This window comes from Hyperolius riggenbachi, chromosome 11, assembly GCF_040937935.1.
Source record: "Hyperolius riggenbachi isolate aHypRig1 chromosome 11, aHypRig1.pri, whole genome shotgun sequence".
Classification (NCBI taxonomy): Eukaryota; Metazoa; Chordata; class Amphibia; order Anura; family Hyperoliidae; genus Hyperolius; species Hyperolius riggenbachi.
The window spans coordinates 20,599,976-20,626,892 of record NC_090656.1 but is presented as its reverse complement, the minus strand read 5'-3'; the positions used below and the strand labels follow the sequence as shown (position 1 = coordinate 20,626,892).

The 26,917-nt window shown below is 42.7% G+C and overlaps 1 protein-coding gene across 21 annotated transcripts in view; it reads right to left on the bottom strand.

Annotated features, from left to right (window-relative positions):
* The window catches only part of LOC137539170 (uncharacterized), an 892,710-nt gene that overhangs the window by 756,870 nt on the left and 108,923 nt on the right, over positions 1 to 26,917 (bottom strand). The window contains exon 4 of one of the 21 annotated variants that reach the window (XR_011024956.1): positions 18,216 to 18,266. The exons of 19 other annotated variants lie outside the window; for them this stretch is intronic. The gene's annotated coding sequence lies outside the window, so the exon portion shown is untranslated. Of the gene's footprint in view, positions 1 to 18,215; positions 18,267 to 23,313; positions 23,391 to 26,917 lie in introns of those variants that run through there. One more of the 21 variants, XR_011024958.1, reaches the window with a different exon arrangement.

Here is a 26,917-nt window from a genome sequence, read left to right as displayed (position 1 = left end):
TCCTGTCTGTGAACCTTGTTGCATTGTGGGAAATAGCTGTTTACAGCTGTTTCCAACTGCCAAAAAAGCAAGCAGCAGCTACATCACCTGCCAACAGTAAAAATGTCACCATGTAATAAATGTCAGAATGTAAATCAGGGATTTAAAAGATTTTACAATGGGCAAACACTGACTTAGGCTCCCTGCACACTGCAAATCCGTTTTCCAAATCTGATTCCGATTCCGTTTCCGATTCCGATCTTCAATTCCGATTTTCCCTGAATACATTCAACAGAAAAACGGATCAGAAAACACATCATGCGGTAAAGATTAAAAATCTAAATCAGAATCGGATGTAAAAACCGATTAAAAAGTGGAATCTTGTAAGGAAACGCGGAAATGCCGCCGTCTCTCAAGGTGAGGCGGCTGTTTCCGCGCCCAGCATGGCGTCACAACGCGGAAAAAACGCTGCATGCCGCATAGGCAGTGCGGCGGAATCCGCATTGGGAACGGCGGAATCCGCATCAGAGGCGGCCCCCGCACTAGATACATTGCATGACAGTACTGGTGTGGCTGGGACTGATAGTCCACCAAGATTCAGACTTACACGCGCGCGAGCAGAAAGGCAGAGTTTAAATAGCAGTTAGAAGGGTGTCGGCTGACCAGCTGGGTCAGCTGACAAATTCCACTGCTCTCATTGGACCAGCAATTAGGGAGGTCCTGGAAAGGTCCTAGAGTATATATACTGCTGGTTGTTCACTTGCTCTTTGTCTGGCGTGCGATCACATACGTGGGAGCACCCAGATCCGTAGTCAGATCCTGAAGTGTGCCGGGACCAGCTGGAGCTGTAATCCTACACTTAGCTAGATATTTGATAGCTAAAGTACTAGTTTGATTGTGATTATATGTTATGACTTTTGCCTGCCTCGACTATCCTCCTGAACTCTGACCTTGTACCTCGATATTTCTGATACTCTGTTGCCGAACCTCGGCTCGTTCCAAGACTCTGTTTCTGCCTCCTGATTTTGTACCCCGATATATCTGATACCCCGTTGCCGAACCCTGCCTGTACTTTGACTCCGCCTTTGCCTACTGTATTTGTACTTTATCTGTCCGTGTGTGTACGACCTGGCTTGTCTGACCTCGAGAACCGACCTCACGATTGGAGGCGGTTCCCAGTCCTGTTAGTGACACTTCTTCCTGAGTGTCACTCTCGGACTTTCCTTCCTACTGTCAGTCTGACTCCTCCCGTCTTGGAGAGCTCAGGTCTGCGGAAGGAATACGTGCAGTTCTCCTTGCTGCACTGAGGCCTAGGCCTCCTAGTGTTACTGTTACACCAAAACACTACACTCTACTCAGGCGAACAGAGGTTAGTTTGTATATCGGATTATCGGTGAGACTGCAGATCACTTATAATCTGGTATATATCTGTATTTCCGGCGATACTGCAGATCACCGGTAATCAGATACTCTCTGCGCCCACCGATCGTTACAAATCTGAATCGGAAATGCATGCACTGTGCAAGAGGCCTAAATCATTTATACATAATTATTGTAAAAATGAAGCACTTTTTTAAATTACATTATTTTCAATGGAGTTCCTCTTTAAATCTATTAAGGTGGATAGAGTTATTTCACAGTAGGGCAAATTATTAGTCAGAAATACATTTTATTCTTTTAAATGGGCACTACAGTGAAAAACTGTAAAATGTAAAATATGTGCAAACACATACAGTACAAATAAAAAGTACATTTTTTTCCAGAGTAAAATGAGCCATACATTACTTTTCTCCTATGTTGCTGTCACTTACAGTAAGTAGTAAAAATCTGACAGAAGTGACAGGTTTTTGACTAGTTCATCTCTTTATAGGTGATTCTCAGGGATTTATGTATTTTCAAAAGCACTTAGTGAATGGCAGTTGCTCTGTACAACTGCCAAAAAACTGTGTAGGGAGCAGGGAAGTTGGCCAGCATCTTTGTATAAATCCCTTTTAGGGAATATCTTTATAAAGAATAAAAGCCTTGTTGAGAATCCCCTATTAAGAGATGGACTAGTCCAAAACCTGTCACTTATGTCAGATTTCTACTGCCTACTGTAAGTGACAGCAACATAGGAGAAAAGTAATTTATGGCTCATTTTACTCTGGAAAAAATGTATTTCTTAAAGAAAACCTGAACTGAACATTAAAAGTCAAAATAAACATACACAAGTCATACATGCCTCCTGTATAGTGTACTCATCAATCTATTTTTTCTCTCCTGCGTCCTGTTTGTCCACTGTGATTAGAGATGGGCCGAACCTCCGATTTTAGGTTCGCGAACCCTGTTCGCGAACTTCCGCGAAAGGTTCGGTTCGCGAAAAAGTTCGCGAACCGCAATAGACTTCAATGGGGAGGCGAACTTTGAAAGTTTAAAAAAATTCTATCAACTGGAAAAATGATAGAAAAAATGTTTCAAAAGCTCTAATACCTGGAGCCACACCTAATTGAGTGAAATACACATCACTGCTGGAGGACCCGCCGGCGGCGTTCGGCCCATCTCTAACTGTGATCAATGGAATTCTCAGTCCTCCATTTTGAAAATGGCTATTACCCCATAACAGCTTCCTGGTCAGCACACTGTTAAACTAACATCACTCACTTGAGCCATAGGGAAACATGGACACATCAGTTCTCCTCTCAACTGTAACTGACAGCAACTGATATATAACTGACAGCAACTGATATATTTCAGTTCTGACAAAATGTTGTCAGAACTGGAAGGGATCACTGTAAGAAGAAAATGGTGAGCTTCTGAGAGGAACTGATGGCAAGGTAACTATGTAATGTTCATTTGAAGTTACCTCATGTGTTTATTTTAAATAATTTTACTCAGTACAGGTTCTCTTTAATTGTATTGGTTTGCACATATTTTAAATTTTACAGTTTTTCGCTGTAGTGCCCCTTTAAATATTTTATATATTGAGATGTCTCAATTCCAAGCTTAAAGGGGCACTATGCCGAAAAAATTAAAATATGTGCAAACATATACACATAAGAAGTACATTTCTTCCAGAGTAAAATGAGCCATAAATTACTTTACTCCTATGTTGCTGTCAATTATAGTAGGTAGTGGAAACGGGCCTTTAGGGAATATCTTTATAAAGATTAAAAGCCTTGCTGAGAACTCCCCATGAGGAGATGGGCTAGTCCAAAACCTGTCTGTTCTGTCAGATTTCTATCAGATTTCTACCTACAGTAAGTGACAGCAACATAGGAGAAAAGTAATTTATGGCTCATTTTACTCTGGAAAAAAACATACTTCTTATTTGTATATGTTTGCACATATTTTAAATGTTACAATTTTTTGCCATAGTGCCCCTTTAAAGCCTACATGAACCAACATGGAACATGATGAGATAAACATAAGTACATATAGTATTAAGCCTACTTAGAACCTGCCTGTATTCCCTTTTGTTAAATTTTCTGCATTCAAAGTGTTAATAGAGCTGGTGTTAGCTTTATTTAAATAAAGCAGTCTCTCCTTTAGGAATAAACAGAGGCAAATCGGTTTTATCTGGATGAGCAACTACTGCTGATAACAAAAGAAAGCTGAAAAGTTAAAATTATCATTATTTCTATTTGCCGGCAGCTGAATGAAGCAGATTGTCAATCACACTGAAATGAAAATCAGTTACAATTCAACCCTTTAGCCTCACTGCATACTGCAAATCTGATTTGCAATTCCGATTTGCGATTCCGATTTTCCCTGGATGCTAACAAAAGAAAAACGTAGAAAAAAACGCAGCATGCAGTACCGATTAAAAATCGGAATCACATGTGAAAAACGATTAAAAATCGAAATCGGAATCGCATGTAGTGTGCAAGAGGCCTTAAATTGATAGGAATATGAGACTACTTGGAGGTTCTACTGTATATATTCCTGTGCTTCTAACCCATATAGTTGTTTGTCTTCTAGGTTTATTTTCAGTTCAAGTTTAAGTATTGAGTGAAATCATCTAATGAACATTAAAAGGTACCGTATTTCGCGCCGTATAAGACGCTCCGGAATATAAGACGCACCCAGGTTTAGAGGGCACAAACCAGGGAAAAAATATATGTATACATAACCTGGTGCGCCCATATTCCAGGAGCGTCTTATACATGTTCTCCCCCAAATGGTGCCATCCAGTGTCCCACAGGTGCCCTCCTGTGCCCCACAGGTGCCCTCCTGTGTCTATTGTAACAATAGTTCAGGCAGCCGGTGTTCCAACTAACTAGCATACATTGACAAAACGCCGGATCACATACCATATGGCCGCCGGGATCTGTGCGGTGTAATGCCTTCTCCCGTGCTGCCTCTTCTGCCCGTGTTCCCGATGTCTCTATCACCGCTCCCCATGTGCGTGAGTAAAATATCGGGCACCCGGACTTCCGTACTGCATGGCCGCGAGATCACAGTCCTGTCTTCTGTGCGCGGCTCGTTCTGATTGCGTCATCAGAACAAGCCTTTGAATCGAGCTAGCCGCGCACAGACTGTGATCTCGCGGCCATGCAGTACGGAAGTCCGGGTGCCCGATATTTTACTCACGCACATGGAGAGCGGTAATAGAGACATAGGGAACACGGGGCAGAAGAGGCAGCACGGGAGAAGGCATTACACCGCACAGATCCCGGCGGCCATATGGTATGTGATCCGGCGTTTTGTCAATGTATGCTAGTTAGTTGGAACACCGGCTGCCTGAACTATTGTTACAAAAGACACAGGAGGGCACCTGTGGGGCACAGGAGGGCACCTGTGGGACACTGGATGGCACCATTTGGGGGAGAACATGTATAAGACGCTCCTGGAATATGGGTATATGTATAAGACGCTCCTGGAATATGACTGCCTGAACTATTGCTACAATTAGTGCAGTGAAAATACACACAGGGGAGCGGGCACACAAAGGCAGGGAATCCCTGACGTGGCGACGGTTCATATCGGCGGGCGTTCAGAGGTCGGGGATTCCCTGCCTTTGCCGTATAAGACGCAGGGACTTTTTCTCCCCATTTTTGGGGGAGAAAAAGTGCGTCTTATACGGCGAAAAATACGGTAATTATTATTCACAAACTACAACATATTTTAAAATTTCCATATAAAAAAAACGAAATGATTGCTCGCACAGATTTCACAATATCATAAATTCCATATTTTATTGACAATTGTACAAGTATTTTCAGTTACTGTAGTTCTCTACTGTATTTGAGAGACTCTTGATAGAGAATATGTCCACAAAAATGGCTATTCGCTATGAAAAATGAAGTAGTACCACAGTAGGAGAATTCTGTCCGTGTATAAGTTATTTTTTACAGATAAATTATTTTTTCACGAGCTGCTACTCATATGTAAGCTTGAAAGAATCAGGCCTATCTTGTAAGGTTTCTAAAGTTATCACTAGTCTGGACATTGAAGGTCTCTGTAGATGAGTCCAAGACGAACGCTGTTAAAACAGAGCAGGAGATTTGGCCGCAGCCGGCACCACCATAGACCGTAATAGGAATTACGGCTAATGTGAAGCTCAGTGAGTAGTTTGGGCAAAGTCAAAAGACGGAGCACAGATTACTTAAAAAACACTGTACTTCGGCCGCCACCAATAGCTGGCAGCTGAATTACATCTTTCCCCTACTATTCATGGTGGCCTGGAGTGGGAATAGGAAGTAATGCTGCTAGGACTTGTGCAGGAGCAGGGTAAGCCGTATATTGGCTTTCCCCAGGCCCCAAAACTCCTGGCGGCTGAATAATAGGTATAGAGTCCAAGATTACCATATAACAAACCAGAGAGTCCACACACTCAAGTAAAGAATAAAGCGTGGTTTATTTATGTGACGTAACAGATGTCCATTCACAGAACCCAACGACTGTTTTGGGGCCACGTCGGGTCCCCTTTGTCAAGGTATCAAAACAGAATGGACTTTAGGCTTCTGCAAAGTAGTCCAAGATTCCAAAAGTTCCTTCGGTTACTCTTCGCCTCCTTACACATTACCAGGCTCAACTTCATCTACCACCTCGCTGTACAAATTATTCTACTCTTCCAGTAGCGTTTAATGCAATGCAAGAGTGAGTTCCGAGATTCAGTAAAATATGGCGGCAATGAAGTCATTCACAAGGGTTTAAGGAGTTTCAGACATCATTCATAAAATTTGTAGAACAAAATAAAATTGAATACTATACATCAAGCCTGACTTTTTTTAAATAAAACATCTAAAACCCAGATGAATGTACAAATTACTTTCTGGCTGCGTCTCGAACATCATCTTCAAACATGTAACTCAAGTCATAAGGCGCACGTCGCCAGGCGAGAAGACGCCTACATTAATGTATATGGGTGCCGCGATGAAGAAGAATTGGGGAGGAAAAAAGATGATGGGAATTTGTTATCAAAGCACTTTTTTTTAGCTTTTACTTAATACACACTATAGCTCATTTACATTTGTGTATCCGTAATATTCTGATGCCTAAGTTATGATCTGATGCAACCCGCTTCTGACTAAGACTAAACTCCAAGCAGCAAATCAACCCCTGAAGGGAATGTTCTCTTTCGATTCAGGAGGAACGCTGGGATGGAAAAATTGTACGTATAGTTTTATCCCATACATAAAAATGTGGATAGTTACCGTACTTTTTCCCACTGCCCAACTGGCCCTAAAACTGAGGAATGAAGATACCGTAAGGTCCGTAACAAGATGGCCCCTGTCCCAGAATTGTTTTCTTCCTTTCCTAAAAAAACTTCATGCGTATCTACAAAGGATTCTCCACTTCATGTGCTTGCCTCATCCACAGGAGGAAGCTAGGCTATCTTCCATATTTTCAAGGCTGACTATCTGCATATTACCTCCAGGACTGGATTACCTCTGTAGACATGAACTGGAGGTTATATGACACATCCCTACCAGAGCTGGGACAAAGTCCACCAGCACCCAAGGCTGAGACACCAAAGTGCGCCCCTCCATCCCTCCCACCCCAGCTGACACACATTGATTGCTATTAGACTAAGATATGACCCAGCCCCCCCCCCCACCCCACACACACACACACACACCTTAATCTCTAGTTATCTGGCTTGCAGTAACTGCCATGTATTCCCTTTTCATATTTCTCGCTGCTTCAAACACAAATGGGGAATGAAAGCTGAGTGAGTTGTGCGCCCCCTCCTACACTGCGCCCTGAGGCTGGAGCCTCTCTCGCCTCTGCCTCTGCCATGATCCCTACTGTAATCTGTGTGCCTCATCGCAGGATCCTCACTAAGATTTATGGTGAATGATCCTGCCACAGCCAAGCTCAATGCTTGTGCGCCCCACCTTTTGCAGCCGAGGTAACCACGTGCCGGCCATTGGAGATGTGCAGAGGATTGTCTTCTCAGAAGAGATGCCCCATGCTACTCTTAAAGCAGGAGGATTAGCCATACTATGCCAAGTTACAAAAACACATATACTGTATAAGTAGATAAATACTTGATCTACTTACATAACACATGCATTGTACTGTCCATGTTTTGATTTCAGTGAATTTTAGATAGTAAATGAAGAGAATTCTGTTCCTGGTGGGAACTATGTCTTTTGCCCACAATTTGAGGCTAAATACTGATGTCATTTCTTCCCTTAACTTTTTTTTATTTTCTCCTCTATTCGCTGAGTCACCTCAGCCTTGCTTATAATACACAAGTGAGCAGGGGATCATGTTTCAGATAGGCAGCTAGGCAGGGAAATAAATGGAAGAGGAGGAATATATTATAGATAAAAAGATCCCCTAGGATGCAACTGTTTGGCACTGACTACTAAAGGGCGAGTGCTCCTTAAGTATGTGATAACTCCGAATCATAACAGCAGAAAACGTTTTGAAAGTTTTGAATGCAGGATTAGCATCTTTATCACTTAATACACTCAGACCAGTTGCTGTTGAAATTAGATTTTTATGGTGACAATCCCGCTTTAAGCTTTGCCTTTGATTTTCGAGATTTTCGAGAAACCTGACTCATCTGGTTGCAAACTTAGCCTGGTCTGCACAATTAAGAGGCACAGCTTGCACAAATTTGCATTTGCTTTCGCTTGCAAGAATATGCAGGTTCTTACAACTAACTGCACCGCAAAATTTTGCCCTGCAGGGATTAGTCCGCGCAAAACATTTTGCACATTAACAGGTGCACCCGGGTAGGCCACCCATGCCTCCATTAAATGGGGAGCCGCATGAACAGAGCCCCAAGCACTCTAACTGCTTAGAGGCACTGCGGCTGCACCCCAGGGGGAGCTAAGAAGTGCAGGCGACCCCCCCTAAGCATGGCCACCGCCAGGGAAAACGATCCACACCCACCTACACGCGGCATCCCTGTTAATGTGCAAAATGTTTTGCGCAGACTGATCCCCGCATGCAAACTTTTGCGGTACAGTTAGTTTTAACACTAGCTTTTACACACTGTGCTAAATCCATTGTGGTGCGATTATTCTTCAGTCGCACCACAATGGTACTAAAAGATTGCATCATGCCTTGGCAGTGAGCTGTGGCCATACAGTGAAGCAGACAGTACCAATCAAGCATGCCTCACTTCCCAAGTAAATTTTCAGCAGTAACGCATGCAGTGCATTACTGCTGATCAATGTAATAGCCCCATAGGAGTATCATTGCTTCTGCTTCAGTAGGACTAGACAACTGATTAGTTAATTAGTTAGTTAATTAGTTAGTTTATGTTTAGTCATCAGGAATTCTGTTTTGCTGCTTGGATTCCTTTGGCCATTTTTATGCAGTTTGTTACAGTAAGTATTCCATTTTTTTTACATTTTTCAAATGTATTTTTATTTATTTATTTCTTCTCAAGTTCTCTATTGAATGCAAGTCTAAATTTCTATACCTTTGCTACTGATAGAAAACCCAATTGGTCACGAAAGAAAACTGTTTCAAACTGAGATATCATAAAGAATAAAACAAGTGATTAATCTTTGAACTGAGGCAGCGCTGAAATGTGGCATGTGCTCTAAGGCTGAAGCGGTTAACAAAAATAAAATTGGAATCAGGTAGACAAATAAGGGAAAAGTGTTATTAAAAATTCGCACACCTGAGGGTAAATGCATACTGCTGACTCTTAATACTAACAGAAAAGTTTTTGGAGTTCGATGTTTTATGCAACAGTGAGACTCCTCGTAATTAATGTGCATAATAACACACACCTGATAATCCCACAGAAATTAAAAGTTAAAATATATTCCAGTAGAAAAAAAAGAAATTCTCACGCCGTGATCTTGTGGCAAAAAAAATGCATCCTATTATTTCGGCTGCTGGGGGATTTTGTTAGCGTATATTTCAGCATAACGATGCATCTTTATATTATTTTTTAAACTTAAAAAAAATAAATAATGTAGCTTGACCAAGCCACTGTCTTCTAGGACCATCCAAACAGTGAGTAATGAAGTCTCCCGGCTTTTCAATTCTCAACTTTTCAAGAATAAGGAGCAGCCAGGAAAAAGGGTTCATCTATATTTTTTATAATTCCGCCGCCACCTACAGGTTTCTCGGAGTTCAATTAGCGATGAAATAGTGCTGCTTATGGGTTACTTTTTCTTTTCTTTTTCTATTTCGAGCTGATGGCTTCCACACCAGAAGGTGATGTTTTGCGAATTTGCAATGTTCGGCAAAACCATATTCATGGAACACTGAATGTCTAGTCAAGTTAATAATACTTGCATGCACTTTTCGTAAGCATAATTTATAAACGCTCTGTGTGTTATGTGTGAGTGTGTTTCTTAACCATTCAAGATACATAACTTAAAAGTTAATCTTGGTAGCCCCAGAAATAGCTAAACGTACCCACTTCCTAAATTAAACTACGAAACTTGAGGAACTTTTGCTAGTGGACAATAAGAAAACAAAGAAAACTTAATTTTTCATTCAAACTTAAGCAATCTAGGTAGTCTTTCGATGTTCTCCTGAGTTTGGCTCTTTAACATGGAGACCAAAGGACTAAATCAAGTCTGATATTAATTTCTAGAGTTTATGACTGTCACCACCATTCCAAAGGGCACTGGTAGCCCTTCCATTACTGCAGAATTTGGCTGACTTGAGGCATTCTCCATTCAATGCCTACTATAATATAAGGTCAATTGTAGCTTCCTGATTTAGGCTATTAATATTATCAGCCCAGGTAGGCAAGGTTGATTTAAGCTAACTGGTGTTATTCAGAGGTGTATCTACAGGAGTGCAGGTATGGCACGTGCCATGGGCACCTTGTCCTGGGGTCAATGCTCCATAGCATCCTTGGTATTCTCCATATAGATTTTACTTTTTATCCGGGGGATTCTGCTTCCTGGTTTCATTATTTGGAGTGACAAGCTGCCTAATTTTTATTTGGGGATTTGTACCGGCTTTTGCCATACTTCAACCTTACCGGCCATGCCTTACTTGAACTTAAATACAACCAATTCAACTGAAACTAGACCTTACATTCTTTGGATGGTGCCCCAGGGTGGATTTCAGTGTCAGCCATAGGCGCAGTTTTCCCTAGATACGCCTCTGCTGGTATTACTGTTCATGGCCCCCATTCCAGCCCCCATTCCAGCACCAACCACTTATTTTCTGCTTTTCTTGCAACATGTCTTTCTCCCAGAATCTGCCAAAAGTTTCTTCTCTGTATTCTGTTGAAGGCTTTCTCAATGGCAACAAAGTAAAATATGTAGTTAGTTCCCTATTATAAAGTTCAATATAATAGTTCCCTATTATACTAAATCAATTTTTGGCTGTTTGTTGTAAGTTACATTTTCTAAGCCCATATACCATTCACCTTGTCCCCTAAGTATTCTCATGAGTGATATTTTCACACCTTATCAATAAAAATACCTTTTAACCACTTAAGCCACATGTATGTGTACTGAGCCAGGTGTCGCGCGCTACCGATAGTCCCTGAAGCAGGAAGGATTAACCACTTCAGGTGACACTTTTTGTGCAACAAATGATAATTTTCACTGCATGGTCTAACATTGTTTCAAGAAAATTGATCAGCGTTGTTCGGTCATCGCGACCATCAAGATGGATCACTGAGTCCCATGACTCCCCTCGTATGGTGCTTGTTAGGTACCTTGACTTTTCCGACATGCTTAATGGCTGCCTATAAATTGCAACAACTTGAAGAACACGCAACTTTCTCCACGCTCCTCTCCTGACAGAAGTCTGATCCCTGCTAGAGAAGATCCTGCCTAACTCTTTCATATAGCTGCATGTCTCTTAGACCTTAGAGCCCTCCTCCAGCTGCGTACTTGCTCCCCGCATCCTCCTGTGCATCCATCGGGCACAGCTGGAGGAGGGCTGAGAGCTGCGCAGCCGCATTTACATCAATGCGTACTGCGCGGCCGTGGCTCAGCTCAGAGGCCATCTTTGGAGGGGAATAATAAAACGACCCATGTGGTGGGGTCGGGACCCGACCTGGGGCCAGTTCTAAGTGAATAATTGCTGCGGAATTGAACGAAGGGCGCCGATGACTTCCTCCATGTATTTAAAAAGCACTCAGGTAATTATCTATTTTTTCATGTCTGGCCTTGGAAGTCCTTTAAAGGTTTGCAGTCTGCAGGTAAACAATAACGAGTTCAAACCATCTTAAAAAATTGTCCCCTGACATATGTTTACTTTGGTAGATGCACCTTGAATCACACCAATTTAATTATATGAGGAAAAAATGGGTTGGTGAGGTGTATGGGGCCTCGGCTGTACACAGGAAAGCAGGTGTATTAATCCTCCTTCACAAAAATTTGCAAGCGGAAGTGCTGACGTGTGACACAGACCCACATGGCAGATGGGTATTGTTATTTATTGAACTTGCCAGTGATACTTTTGTTATTTGGAATGTATATGGTCCTAATGAACAAAATCAGACTTTTTTTGATTCTCTGCTCTCCAGGGTTTCTAAGGTTGCTTTGCCCAATCTCATAGTGGGAGGAGATTTGAACTCGGTAGTGACAGTTGACGAAGATAGATCTAATATGGATGCTCAGATTAGACTGCATAATAGAAGACTTGCCACACTTATGGAAGCCCCCAGCCTCACTGATTCTTGGTGCTTCCTGAATCCTCCTTCTTGGGAATATACTCATTATTCGCATAGATGTGCTTCTTATTAAAAATGCACTCTTGGGGAGACTTCAAGGGGCCTCAATGCATGACATGGTTATTTCTGATCACGCTCCGATCACAGTAGATATCTCTGATACTGTACCAAGAGGGGATACATTTATTTGGCGGTTCCCGTCGCGGCGTTCCCGATGAAAATTTTGCTAGTAGACTACAATGCTGGTGGCTTGAGTATTTAAGTGACAAATCATTGTGTGCCTTTGCAGACCTGGTTTATTTGTATGGATTAGATTTCAGCTGAGTCACTTTCTCAGCTTCTCAGCACAAGAAATATCGGCCAATCAGAGAGGAACAGATGTGAGGGAGGGGAAAACGGGAGTGAAAGAAACTTCAGCCAATCAGCCTGCATTAGTTATATCTAAGTGGAAAAGGGGAGGAAAGTAAAGAAGAAAAAAAAACAGCATGCCCTGCAACTTCTCTTTTGCGACAGATGTACCAAATAAGAGCCAGGGAACCTGGTAAATGATATTCTATTGAGAAGAAAATTAAGAGTGATTTTTAACTTTTGGATTGCCTGGTTAGCATACTTATTATTTGCTTACCAGATAAAAATAGATAATTGATTTTTGATTTTATGCAGTTACTCTTTTAAGAGTACATATTTTATAATATGAAAAAAATCTTTAATGCAAAGCTTTACTCCCTCCTGCATGGATCAGCCGGTGTCAGTGGCAGTAACTCACCTGCTCACTCTAAATCTTTAGAGTTTTAAACGTGTTAGGAAGCTGCATAGAATGCTTCGGAATACTTTGGATAAAGATGGCTGCGGTTGTCTTGTTGCTGGAGAGGGGTGGCGTTTCAGAGTTCTAAATTTTACAGGAGGCAGGTGAGTTTCTGCTGCTGAGACTCGCCGGTCCTAGCGGGGGGGGGGGATAGAGCTTTGAATTGAAAGGGATTACCCATTATAAAAGAGTACTGTTTAAAGGAGTGGTCCGAGGTGATTAAAAAACAAAATTCTACTTACCTTGGGCTTATTATTATTATTATTTATTGTATTTATAAAGTGCCAACATATTACGCAGTGCTGGGCAATAAATATATACAATGATACAAGGATGACAGACATAAGGAAGTTATACAACATAGAGCAAAGTTATACATGAAAATTGTACAAGATACATGATCATGCGATTTTGGGCTGGTTAGGTAGGCCCAGTAATACAAGTACAGGCTGTCATAGGACAGGAGCACATGATCCTGTAGATTACACTAGGGAATGGAGGACCCTGCCAGAGGCTTACAATCTAAAGGGTGGGGTGTAAACACTAGGTGGGGCTGTGAAATATTCAGTAGAGAGTTACTGTGTGGTAGGAGGCAGGGCCGAGCCTGGGTGGGTGCTGCGGGTGCAAGGCACCCAGGCGCCTGCCTCTGAGAGGCGCCGCCCGGCCGCCGCTCTCCCCCTGTGGCCGCCGCTCCCTCCCTCCCTCTAGCCGCCGGCGCCGCCGCATCAGACCTCGATCAGGCGGGCGGGCGCTAGGACCTAGCACGCCGCACTGATATGCAGAAGTGACATCACTTCCGCATATAGAGCGGGTGCGTCCGGCGCCTTCTTACTGGTCGGGTCGCCCGCTGATTGAGGTCTGAAGCTGCTGCAAGGTGAGGGGGGAGCGGCGGCAGCAGCGGCAAGAGGGGAGGGTTGGGTGCGCTCCTGTCACTCACTACCTAAACGGGGACCCTATACCCCCTGGCTACATATACTGGTCACATATACCCCCTGGCTACATATACTGATCACATATACCCCCTGGCTATATATACTGGGCACATATTACCCCCTGGCTACATATCCTGGGCACATAATACCCCCTGGCTACATATCCTGGGCACATATACCCCCTGGCTACATATCCTGGGCACATATACCCCCTGGCTACATATCCTGGGCACATATACCCCTGGCTACATATCCTGGGCACATATACCCCCTGGCTACATATCCTGGGCACATATACCCCCTGGCTACATATCCTGGGCACATATACCCCTGGCTACATATCCTGGGCACATATACCCCCTGGCTACATATCCTGGGCACATATACCCCCTAGCTACATATCCTGGGCACATATACCCCCTGGCTACATATCCTGGGCACATAATACCCCCTGGCTACATATCCTGGGCACATATACCCCCTGGCTACAGATCCTGGGCACATAATACCCCCTGGCTACATATCCTGGGCACATATATCCCTGGCTACATATCCTGGGCACATATACCCCTGGATACATATCCTGGGCACATATACCCCCCTACATAGCAAAGAAATGAGCAGCGCTACTTAAAAAAAGACTAGTGCCTACCTGCAAAAGAGTGCAAGCCCCACTTGTGGGGTCGAATACACACCGAGCATACACATGACCTGTCTACCACTAGAGGAGGATGTTGGTTTCCATTAACAGCTTGCATGCAACCTATTAAGTACTCGTCCCTCCCACTGCGAAGAAGTCAATCCTCCATGGGAGGGGCCTAACACTAACTAAATCCTAACCTATGTATATGCATAGCCTGGGTGCGGCTAATCAAATAAAATCGAAAATTGAAAATTGCGCAAAAGGTGGATCAGCGCAACACCAGGCCGCCTCCGAATGGCCTCCATCAGAGATGCGCTGAGCCCCCCCAGGAACTACAAACGCACCTTGAACCCAAACAGAAGCTCTGCATATACACCAAAAGCATGGCTGTTAAGTGGGAGCAGCTGACCAAAAACAAATTACATTAGTACATAGCAAGGAAATGAGCAGCGCTACTTAAAAACAGACTAGTGCCTACCTGCAAAAGAGTGCAAGCCCCACTTGTGGGGTTGAATACACACCGAGCATACACATGACCTGTCTACCACTAGAGGAGGATGTTGGTTTCCATTAACAGCTTGCATGCAACCTATTAAGTACTCGTCCCTCCCACTGCGAAGAAGTCAATCCTCCATGGGAGGGGCCTAACACTAACTAAATCCTAACCTATGTATATGCATAGCCTGGGTGCGGCTAATCAAATAAAATCGAAAATTGAAAATTGCGCAAAAGGTGGATCAGCGCAACACCAGGCCGCCTCCCCACAAGTGGGGCTTGCACTCTTTTGCAGGTAGGCACTAGTCTGTTTTTAAGTAGCGCTGCTCATTTCCTTGCTATGTACTAATGTAATTCGTTTTTGGTCAGCTGCTCCCACTTAACAGCCATGCTTTTGGTGTATATGCAGAGCTTCTGTTTGGGTTCAAGGTGCGTTTGTAGTTCCTGGGGGGGCTCAGCGCATCTCTGATGGAGGCCATTCGGAGGCGGCCTGGTGTTGCGCTGATCCACCTTTTGCACATATACCCCCCTGGCTACATATCCTGGGCACATATACCCCCTGGCTACATATCCTGGGACATATACCCCCTGGCTACATATCCTGGGCACATATACCCCCTGGCTACATATCCTGGGCACATATACCCCCTGGCTACATATCCTGGGCACATATACCCCCTGGCTACATATCCTGGGCACATATACCCCCTGGCTACATATCCTGGGCACATATACCCCTACCTACATATACTGGGGACATATATCCCTGGCTATATATTCTGGGGACACTGGCTGTTTGTCATTATGTGCATTTGCTGGTGAAAATCTGTCTTATTATGTGCATTTGCTGGTGAAAATCTGTCTTATTATGTGCATTTGCTGGTGAAAAGCTGTCTCTTGTTATGTGCATTTGCTGGTGAAAAGCAGTCTCTTGTTATGTGCATTTGCTGGTGAAAATCTGTCTTATTATGTGCATTTGCTGGTGAAAAGCGGTCTTATTATGTGCATTTGCTGGTGAAAAGCTGTCTTATTATGTGCATTTGCTGGTGAAAAGCTGTCTTGTTATGTGCATTTGCTGGTGAAAAGCTGTCTTGTTATGTGCATTTGCTGGTGAAAAGCTGTCTCTTGTTATGTGCATTTGCTGGTGAAAAGCAGTCTCTTGTTATGTGCATTTGCTGGTGAAAAGCAGTCTCTTGTTATGTGCATTTACTGGTGAAAAGCCGTCTCTTGTTATGTGCATTTACTGGTGAAAAGCCATCTCTTGTTATGTGCATTTACTGGTGAAAAGCCGTCTCTTGTTATGTGCATTTACATGGGGAAAAGCTGTCTCTTATGTGCATTTAGTGGGGAAATTCTGTCAGTAAAAATAATCTTTTGTTAGTAAATTTTTAGGTATTTGTCAGTAAAAAATAACGTGAAAGGTTGGCAACACTGGCAGGCTGTGTGGCGCAACAGGAAAGATACAGGCAGCCCACCTTGGGCTTGGCAGGGGGGAGGAGCCGACGTCAGCGAGCGAGAGTAGGGTGGCCGCAGGCAGCCATAAATACGCAGTGTGTGACTGCGTCGCACTCGCAGAGCCTCTCAGCCTGAGTCAGTCCAGAGACTAGCAGACTCGCAGGAAGCCAAAGCCAGCCAGGAGCAAGCCCATGGAAGAGGGGTAGGAATGGGTATCACATGCATGCGTAAAGAGGTAGAAGGTGTGGGTGTGATTAGGCAGGACATGGGTGTGGTTATGTGGTTGGGCGCGGTTAATTTAACCACTCCCATAGGCGCCAGAGAAAATCTTGCACCCAGGTGCCAGGCACCCGAGGCTCGCCCCTGGTAGGAGATGGGTAGGCCATCATAAAGAGGTGGGTTTTGAGGGCTTGCTTGAATGTGTTGAAAGAGGGAGCAAGTCTGATGGGTGGTGGAAGGGCGTTCCAGAGGGTGGGGGCGGCTCTTGAGAAATCCTGCAGGCGGCATGGGAGTGGGAGATGCGTGGGGTGGTGAGGCGAAGGTCGTTGGAGGATCAGAAGGGGGCGACCTCACCTGCCAGCAGTCCTTTTCCCTCGCCGCAGCTCCGTTCCCAGCCAGTGGCCCAGGGTCCCCTCCGCTGTAGAAGATGACCTCGCCAGGTCGTCCTCTACTGCACCTGCATGGGCGCCGCTGTCAATCACGCTGACAACGTCTGGAGTGTACTGTGTACATGACGTTACCATGACCGAGAGTGGCTCTCGCGCAGGTGCAGTAGATGTGCGTCAGCATCTACAACGGAGGGGACCCCGGGCCAGCGGATGTAAGCGGAGCTGGGGCAACGGATGTATCGGCTGCCAGCGGCTGGAGGAAGCCCCGGGTAAGTCGTTTTTTTTATACACTTTGCATCTATCCTTTAAGAAAACATTGGTGCTTGGAAAGAGACTAAATCTATCACTATATTTCTAAAGAAAAGAAATCATTGCAAAATAAGGGTAATATATGAACTTTTGTTTCAGGATTTGTACCTAGGACAACTTACTTCAGTGAATAATATCTTCTTCCTATTCATGGCAATCCCACCAGCTCTTGGCAATACCACAGTCACGGCAGGGAACAGTAAATTCGGGCGCCTGAGGCAAGTGGACAAATCGGGCGCCGCCATTCACTCCCATAATAAATATCGTTTAATGGGCGCCCGACAGGAAAAAAGGGCGCCGGAGAAAAAGAACGTTTAATAAGCGGCGCCCGGAGACTTTTACTGTTTTATAACTGCTTCTCATGATTACACATTATTTTATGATTTATAATTTTTTAAACATTATTTTTAAACGAAAAACAGTACAATCTTTTTTAAAACATTATTTTTAAACGAAAAACAGCACAATATTTTTTTCACACGTTATTAATGCTTATCACAGGGGGGTCTTAGGTTTAGGCACCACCAGGGGGGTCTTAGGTTTAGGCATCAACAGGGGGGTCTTAGGTTTAGGCACCACCAGGGGAGTCTTAGGTTTAGGCACCACCAGGGCAGTCTTAGGTTTAGGCACCATCAGGGGAGTCTTAGGTTTAGGCACCACCAGGGGGGTCTTAGGTTTAGGCACCAACACGGGGGTCTAGGGGTTAGGGGTAGGTACAGGGAGGGTTACTTACTATTTTTTTTAAACGTTATTATTCGTTTCACTTTTTAAACGGAAGATTAACGTTTTCACAATTGCCAATTTCATGCACATTATTTAATGATTTATTACTTTTTAAAACATTATTTTTAAACGAAATATAGTACATTACATTTTTTAAACGTTATCCATGTTTATCGTTTAAAACCCAGCGCCCTTTTTTCCCAGCGCCCCTTTTTAACGTACGCGTCACGGCATTCATACGACAGCATGTTGCAATGCCTTGCCAGGCTGAAGGCTAGAAAAAAAAGTGTGGAGGACAGTGTAAGGGTGATTCGATGATTTTCAGTATTTAACCACTTCAGGACCAAATGAATTTTCACCTATCGGCACTGCTCCCATTTTTTGCCAATAACTTTATTACTACGAATCACACCTATATGATCTATATATATTTTTTTTTTCAGGACAAATTAGGCTTTTGGTGTGTGATACTCTTGTTTAGTAATTACCTTATTTTCAATGCATTTTAAAGGGAAAAGTAGAGAAAAAAACTGAAAAAACACACTATTTCTCCATTTAGATCCATTATAGCTTTACAATAAACAGTGCTCACTATAAGTTAAACCCACAAATTTTATTTGCGTATTCATCCTGGTTATAACAACATTTAGATTATGGTCCTAGCGCAATGTATGGTGACAATATGGTATTTGAAAATAAAGGTGTCTTTTTTCCGTTTTTTCAATGTACACTATTGATGATTATAAGACCTTATTTGCAAAAATAATAGTAATATACCCTCATGGCATACATATTTAAAAAGCCAAGTTTCTAGGGTAACAATATATGTTGTTTCTTTCATATTCTGTCACTTTGTTTTCATTTTACAAGTCTTTTATTTTGGTACAGCATATGCAAAAATGTAATTGCCTTTGATTCCCAGTTTGTGATTAAAAAGAATACACAAGACATGGGCCTCAACCCTAAAACTTTCTAAACTCTATTCTACTACCTATCACTGTTAAAATGCTACTACACATGTCTCTTGTAGTTTTGCTAAAACTTTCCCAAATTTGATCATAATTTTGAAAATTATTTTTTTATGTTGGGTTGAGTTTATCCCTACCCATCTTTTATGTGATGTGTGTCCAAGCTTTAACCTCTTCCCGACCACGTCACGCCGATGGGCGTGGCAGCGGCGGCAGCCCCAGGACCGCCTAACGCCGATTGGCGTAAAGTCCTGGGGCTTTATTTTGCAAGAGATTGTGCGCAGTCTGCGCGCAAATCTCCTGCTCAGTGGGCGGAGCAGAGCTCCGCCTTTAGTCTCCGAGCGACGATTGCCGCTCGGGAGGCTAAGACGGTGAAACCGCCGTCTAATTCCATTGTACAACACTGCGATCAGCAGCAGCGCTGTACTGGGGACAGCAATGTGACACGGCTGTCCCCTCCTGAGGCACAGAAGTGATCGGCTGTCATAGGCTGAAGCCTATGACAGCTGATCACAGGGATTGGCTGGTGGGGGGAGGGATCGAGGGAGGGGGGTTGGCAGTGATACATAAAAAAACACCTTTTTTGTTAAAAAAAAAAAACCACACAAACATAAACAAACATCTGGGGGGCGATCAGACCCCACCAACAGAGAGCTCTGTTGGTGGGGAGAAAAGGGGGGAGGATCACTAGTGTGCTGTGTTGTGCGGTCCTGTAGCTTGGCCTTAAAGCTGCAGTGGCACATTTTACATAAAATGGCCTGGTCATTAGGGGGGTTTAACACTGAGGTCCTCAAGAGGTTAAGACCCACCAAAATGTATTCTACAACTCGTCTCTGTTAAAATTATACCATATGTGTCTCATTTAGTAACAAACTGATGGTGCACTCTCCACAACTACACTGGATGTTTATAAACGTCCAGTTGTCATTAAGTGGTTACATTATATTTTATGTGGTTCTTTATAGACTTCATGGATCATTATTTCTCCTTTTGCTTTACATTGAGTTTGTTTTCTACACTTTAATAGCAAATTTACAGACACAGGTTATTTATTATTATTATTCTTGATTTATAAAGCGCCAGGATCTTCCGTGGCGCTATCGCCATCTTACACTTATTATTATATATCTAAATAGTGCAGAGATTTTCCAGAGTACTTCACAGATGACATTAAACAATTTGAAAGGAAGAGAAAAAAACAGGCACTGCTGCATAAAAGTCCCTTTATTGTGGCCGGGTTACACAGTGGTTAGCAGTGGGGTAAAAAGGATATGCCTGACAGCTGTTTTGCAGGTATACAACAGCCGCCTTCAGCCTCTGAAGAAGCAGGTTGTATACCTGCGAAACAGCTGTCAGGCATATCCTTTTCACCCCACTGCTAACCACTGTGTAACCCGGCCACAATAAAGGGCCTTTTATACAGCAGTGCCCGTTTTTTTATCTTCCTTTCAAAGATGTCAGTGATACATCGGAGCACGCTGCAGGTAAGCCCACCAGTGGCCGTTCCATCCCTGCCGCATACTGGTGCCAGTTTCTCTCATTTTTTCATCCTTACATATTGCCATTTAAGAACATCAAACAATGTATGCCAACTTCTGTCCTCAGAGGAGCTCACAATGTAATCCCTACCATAGTCATAGTCTAATGTCCTAACATATTATGTATTTATATAGCACTGACATCTTCTGCAGCACTTTACAGAGTACATAGTCAAGTCACTGATTGTCCTCAGAGGAGCTCACAAGCTAATACCTACCATAGTTATAGTGTAATGTCCTATTATTATTATTATGTATTTATATAGGAATGACATCTTTTGCAGCACTTTACAGAGTACATAGTCATGTTGCTGATGGTCCTCCGAGGAGCTCACAATATAATCCCTACCATAGTCTTAGTGTAATGTCCTACTATTACTATTATTATGTATTTATATAGCTCTGACATCTTCTGCAGCACTTCACAGAGTACATAGTCATGTCACTGACTGTCCTCAGAGGAGTTCACAATATAATCCCTACCATAGCCATAGTCTAATGTCCTATTATGTTATTATTATGTATTTTCTATAGCGCTGACCTCTTCTGCAGCACATCACAGAGTACATAGTCATGTCGCTAACTGTCCTCAGAAACGCTCACAGTCATAGTCCAATGTTTCCACCAAGGGCCAATTTTTAGGTAAACTTTCTGTATTATTTTACTAGTAGGATTTGGGCTTTGAGAGCACCCTGGCTGAGTTTCAAACTTGGTTCACTAGAAGATGAGAGTGCTAGCATGTACCCATTGTGCAGCCCCTTTTACTTTGCTTAAGATTCCCAACTTCAGCTTCATTTCCTGTAGGTCCTCCTAGCTGCTATGAGCATGATGGTGAGCTGCCCAATTCCATTCCTAATCCTAAACTATATTCTTTAATTTCTTTTTAAAGTATTATTAAGTAATCTAATCACTAGAATACAAAATCCCATCAGCAGTGCAGTCTTGACTTTCCATCTCTCCTGAAAGCTTGCCAATAGTAGTGTTGAGCCAAAATTTGCGTAATTTCGCATTTCCGTAATTACAGACAAGAAGTTGGGCGCTACGACACAAATTCGTAATTTTGTATTTGCCATACAAACCGTAATTCGTAAAGCGTAATTTCTCATTTTGCCGCAAATTCACATTTAACGTGTAATTTCGTGTTTTCTATAGAAACAAAGTTATTATTTTAATTAAGAAAATGGACGCCATTTTGTTTCTAATAGTAATTATGCAAATTTAAGTAATTACTAAACTTAGGAAAGTCACTCATTTGATTGCAATTATTGATAATGCAAAGACCCGTGCTGTCGCTTTAAATGTATCAGGAGGCTCTACCTGCAGCCACTTCTAAAACAGGTGCTCTTTGTCAGGGTGCACTTAGCGGTCATGCATGCTGAGACACTTGGTTTTGGGCCTTGCAATATCAGATAATGCAAAGGTCCCTGCACATGCTGTCACATGCGGTCATGCATGCTGAGACACTTGGTTTTGGGCCTTGCAATATCAGATAATGCAAAGGTCCCTGCACATGCTGTCACATGCGGTCATGCATGCTGAGACACTTGGTTTTGGGCCTTGCAATATCAGATAATGCAAAGGTCCCTGCACATGCTGTCACTTTAAATGTATCCGAAGGATCTGGACTGGAACAAAATTTTTGAGAACGGTCGAATTTCCGTGTTAAACACGAAATTCCCAAAAATGATCAGAATTACAAAATTTTGCGATTACGCAAAATTTCACGTAATTCCGCGAAATTATGAATTTCTGATTACGGCCATAATCGTAATTTGGCGAATTATGTGAAATTTTGCGTAATCGTAATTAGGTCATTATGCTCATCACTAGTTAGCTCTCAGAAAAATGTGTTGGAGTATTGTTGTTTAGTCCGTGGAAAGCAAAAGATATCAACATATCTGTATAACTGAATAGGACGCAGCTTTAAAGAGGAACTCCAGCCTAAACAAACATACTGTTATTACAGTGAACATCCGGACTAAAAATCTACTCAGCAGAACTGAAAAGGCTTGGTGTTTCTTTAACAGTTTCACAGCATCAGAACTTTATTTTTCTTACCAAAGCATCATTTTTAGCTGCATTTTTACCTAAGCTCCACCCATCACAGAAAAAAAGCCCAGGCTTTTTTTCCCCTGATGCTGTACAGAGCATGATGGGATTTCCTATGTTGTTATTCACGTTGCCTAGCAACTGGGAGAGGTGCTCAGGACACAGGACAGTTGGAACTCAGTCTCATTCTCCCTGTCACCTCCTTTCAACCAAAAAGATGGCTGCCATCACGAAATCAAACATTTGCCTGTTCTTTTAAAACAGGGTGGGTAAGAGATTATATTACCTATCTATTTTAATTAACATAACTAATGTAACTTAATGACAGTATGTTTGTTTAGGCTGGAGTTCCAGAGAAAGCTCTGTTGGTGGGCAGAAAAGGGGGGGGGGGGATCATTTGTGTGCTGAGTTGTACGGTCCTGCAACAAGGCCTTAAACCTGCAGTGGCCTGAATTGTAAAAAATAGCCTGGTCACTAGGGGGAGTAAAGGCTATGGTCCTTAAAGGGTTAAAGCCGGCTGAGGTGGGCGATAATGTCTGTCTCTGCCGATAGTCCAGCATGTGTACAGCAGCCCTGAGCTGACCACCTCCCCACCAGCGATCTGCCAGGTTGATCATCTCAGCCCGAGTGACAGCCCATAGCATTCTTTTTGCCATTCGCCCCACCATGTGATATCATGTCTGCACCGCTCCATTGGCCCTCTGGCCCCTCCTGCATTGCAACAGAACGCACCTTCAGCCTGTAGGCTGACTCCACATCTGTATAGCCTCAGCCCAGCAATGGTGCTCAAGGGATCAGGTCCCCATCCCCGTGGGGCGACATCAATCGAGAGGGTATACGGGCCTTTGCACAAAAGAGATAAGCAGACAGGTAAAATGACCTTATTCACTTAGCCAGCAACTATTTTTGTGCCTTGAATACAATCAATTCATGTCATAATCTGTCCATATGAGGACATCATGGAGGTGATAAAATACAGGTAAACACAGGTAGAGGATTATCATTATGATTTAGTATTTATATAGTGCCAACATCTCCCACAGTGCTTTTGAGTACAGAGTGCAGGCCAACTTTTAGGCACAAGCCAATTAACCTATCTGTGTTTTTGGAATGTGAGAGAAAACCGGCTTACCTGGAAGAAACCCATGTAGACATGAGGAGAGCATAGAACTATGTGCAGATAGTCCCCTGGCCGTGATTCGAACTGGGGACCCATCGCTGCAAGACAACAGCGCTAACCACTACGCCACTGTGCAGATCAAAAGCATTGAAATTCCATGATAGCATCCAGGCTGAGATTCATACCTACAGTTCTAGCACTGTCAGGCAAGTGTGCTTGCCAGTTAGGCCCCGTTCACACTTGTGTTTTGCCATGCAAACGGACCGGATCCTGATCGGATCCTGATCGAATCAGGACCTGATCCGGATCGGAACCGTACAGTTCCGATCCGGATCCGGTCCGTTTGCATCAGGCATGCATCAGGCTGCCATCCGGATCCGTGGGCAAAAAATAGCGAAATTTAAATAAAAAAATGTTGGGGTCAGCAGAAGGTGCACCTGGTGCACCTGTAGAATCAGGTTCCTCCGCTGTAGGCCTCACCTCCACCTCCGACATTCTGCCAAACAGCTCCAGCACGTCTGTCACTGCTGCACTCCAGACATGCTTGGCCCATGTGTTCCCATCCGAAATGGCCGCTTGGATACGCATAGGAAGTGGGGTAGAACGTCAGGTGTTTGTAGGCAGTGTGTTCTGTGCCTTCCGTTCCCCATTGGTTTCTGTGTTCCGGATGGTGCTGTCAGGCTCAGGTCCGGCTCCGGTCCGGGTGCCTGGGCCGGAGATCCGGACCCAAAAAATAGCGCATGTTGGAAAAGTGTCCGGAGTCCGGATCCGGTCCGGCTCCGTCCTGTACGGAACGGACACGTGTGAACGTCCACATAGCCTTTGCATTGCTATGCGGAACGTACGTTCGGTTTGTACAGTATACTGTCCGGATCCGGCCCGGCGAATCCGGACAGGGGACGCTAATGTGAACCGGGCCTTAGTGACAAGGAACCATCCACTTTGGGTGCAGATGTTCTTTAAACCATTGACAAAGAGTCTACTTATCTCAGCCGCTCAATACATTGGCAGTTGATAAAGAGCACACACGTGACCATCAGTTGGGCAAATATTTGACCACAATGGCTAGTACCAGCGTGGTATGCATTGCTAAACAGGCATGCACAATTTTACCAAGACAAAGCTCACACATTTCACATCCTCCATGCCCGCCTGTATGACTGCTAGCAATATTTTCAAGACACACACTCGCACACACACATACACACACACTGCCTATTGCTCCTCAGGCATTAGAGGTTATAAACAGGAATCTACAGAACAGCACACCTAATTATTTCAATTAAAATGACTAAAGCAACAATACAACCTCCGAAAAAGAAAAAAAAATCAAGAAACAAATTCTGTTAATTTGCTGTCTTGCGGAAAACAGACACTGTAGGTTTCGTCGCAGACAAAATGTAATTTGGAGCATCTAACCACATTTCCACAAGTACTACAGCAGCAAATTTGTGTTAATTATACCCAGACTTAGTTTGTTTTTTGCTGCCTTTATTATTTTTTTCTTAAGTACTCTTTATTGCACACTCCTATCTTTACAGTAAGAAGTACGTTTCAATTTAACCTTTAATGCAATTGTCTCAGATTTTCAGAGCCTGTCACTAATCAAGTTTTATGACTGCGAGTATCACCCCAGTCCACTATATTGGTGTAATTTAGACCGTGTGTGTGTCATCTAGAAATTTTGTTTTCTAATACTTTTTTTTTTCCTCCTGCATTATAAAAATAAATGCTTCCAATATTTTCACCGTGAACAGCAGTCAGGGTGCTCTTAGAAACGAAAGACTCAGAAATTCACGCAGACTCTAATAACGGTTTTAAAAAGTCATTCAAACGTATTAGCACTGCGAAAGGCCAGAATTTAAAGATCCTGTAATTCCAAAGATGATCATTTTAAAGCAGATTTATGGTGGACAATACTGAAATCCTTGGGCTAAGGCTGTATTTTTTTCCCTCTATGATATAATTTAATATTAAGGTTATATTTGCAGACAAAAAAATTATATATAGTGCCTCCAAGTTCATCATTAAAATCTTTAATAAGACCCATAAATACATTTTATAATGTAGATAAATTTAAAAACAAAACATGACACAAATTGTTAATCTTGTACGTTTTGCCATTAATTGCGAAACGCGGGCAATATGCTTTGTACACAAATATTTGCAAGGAGATAAGCATAATAAATTGGTTTTAGCACGCAGATTAATCTTAATAGTTACAAGCTGTTAATCCTATACATCAGATAATAATTTGCAATAAATAATTGTTTACTATCTTGATATTTGCACGTCTTGGGTTTTAGCAATGCGCAATAAAGAAATGTAATTTTAAATAATTTGATTGTGAGGGGCTGCTGGGAAAAATATTGTACGTCGTGATTAACTGAAGGGAGATTTTGTTTACGAATGGCGAGGATGCGGTTTAATATGAGCAGTCCTTCATTATTGCTGCCATAAATATTTTAAAAGTTAAGTTTAGTCTCGAGCAATAATAAGGAATATTTAGAAGGCAAATAGAAATGTAATTAGTGGAATGGTTCTTCTTTGTTCATGCAGAGATAAGATAGAGGCACAGAGAGGCTGTGCAAGAGAAATGGGAAAAAAAACCTCCATTGAGTGCGAGTAATAGGAGAGGTAAATTACAATAAAAAGTATAGATCTGTGAAATTTAAATAAGAAGACTTTTTGCATGCCAAGACACTTACAGCCTCCCTCTAGAACACCTTTCAGCACAGGATATTCTCGAAATAAATATTTCCTCCACCCCTATACAGATAGAGTACAGAGCTTTTTTATATTTTGCTCTTTTTCAGACGGGAGTTTGAAATAATAAAGGTGCATATGAATATTTCATAAATGTAACAGCAACAACAGCAACAGCAATAATGATAATTATCATATGAGGGGGGGGGAGGTGTCCATTTTTTTGCCAACATATAAATGGCAAAGTGAATTATTTTTTAAGAACCAGTTTGGCTTAAGATCATCCTCTCAAAATAAAGCAATCTGCATGTAAGCAGAATAAAAAAAAAATTAAAAAGTTGAACAGGAAGTAAAAAAGATATGAGAAAACAGCGAGTTTATGGATTTTAGCCTTAATGATGTTTAATTTTAAATCTCTTTACGGCTAGTATTTAAAGCTTTAACGTACACCTGGGATACTTGATGTTTAGCTGTGCGGTTTATTGTGTGACTGGTATGAAAATACCTACTTTACTAAAATGAAAATACATTCAGAAATGAAAGA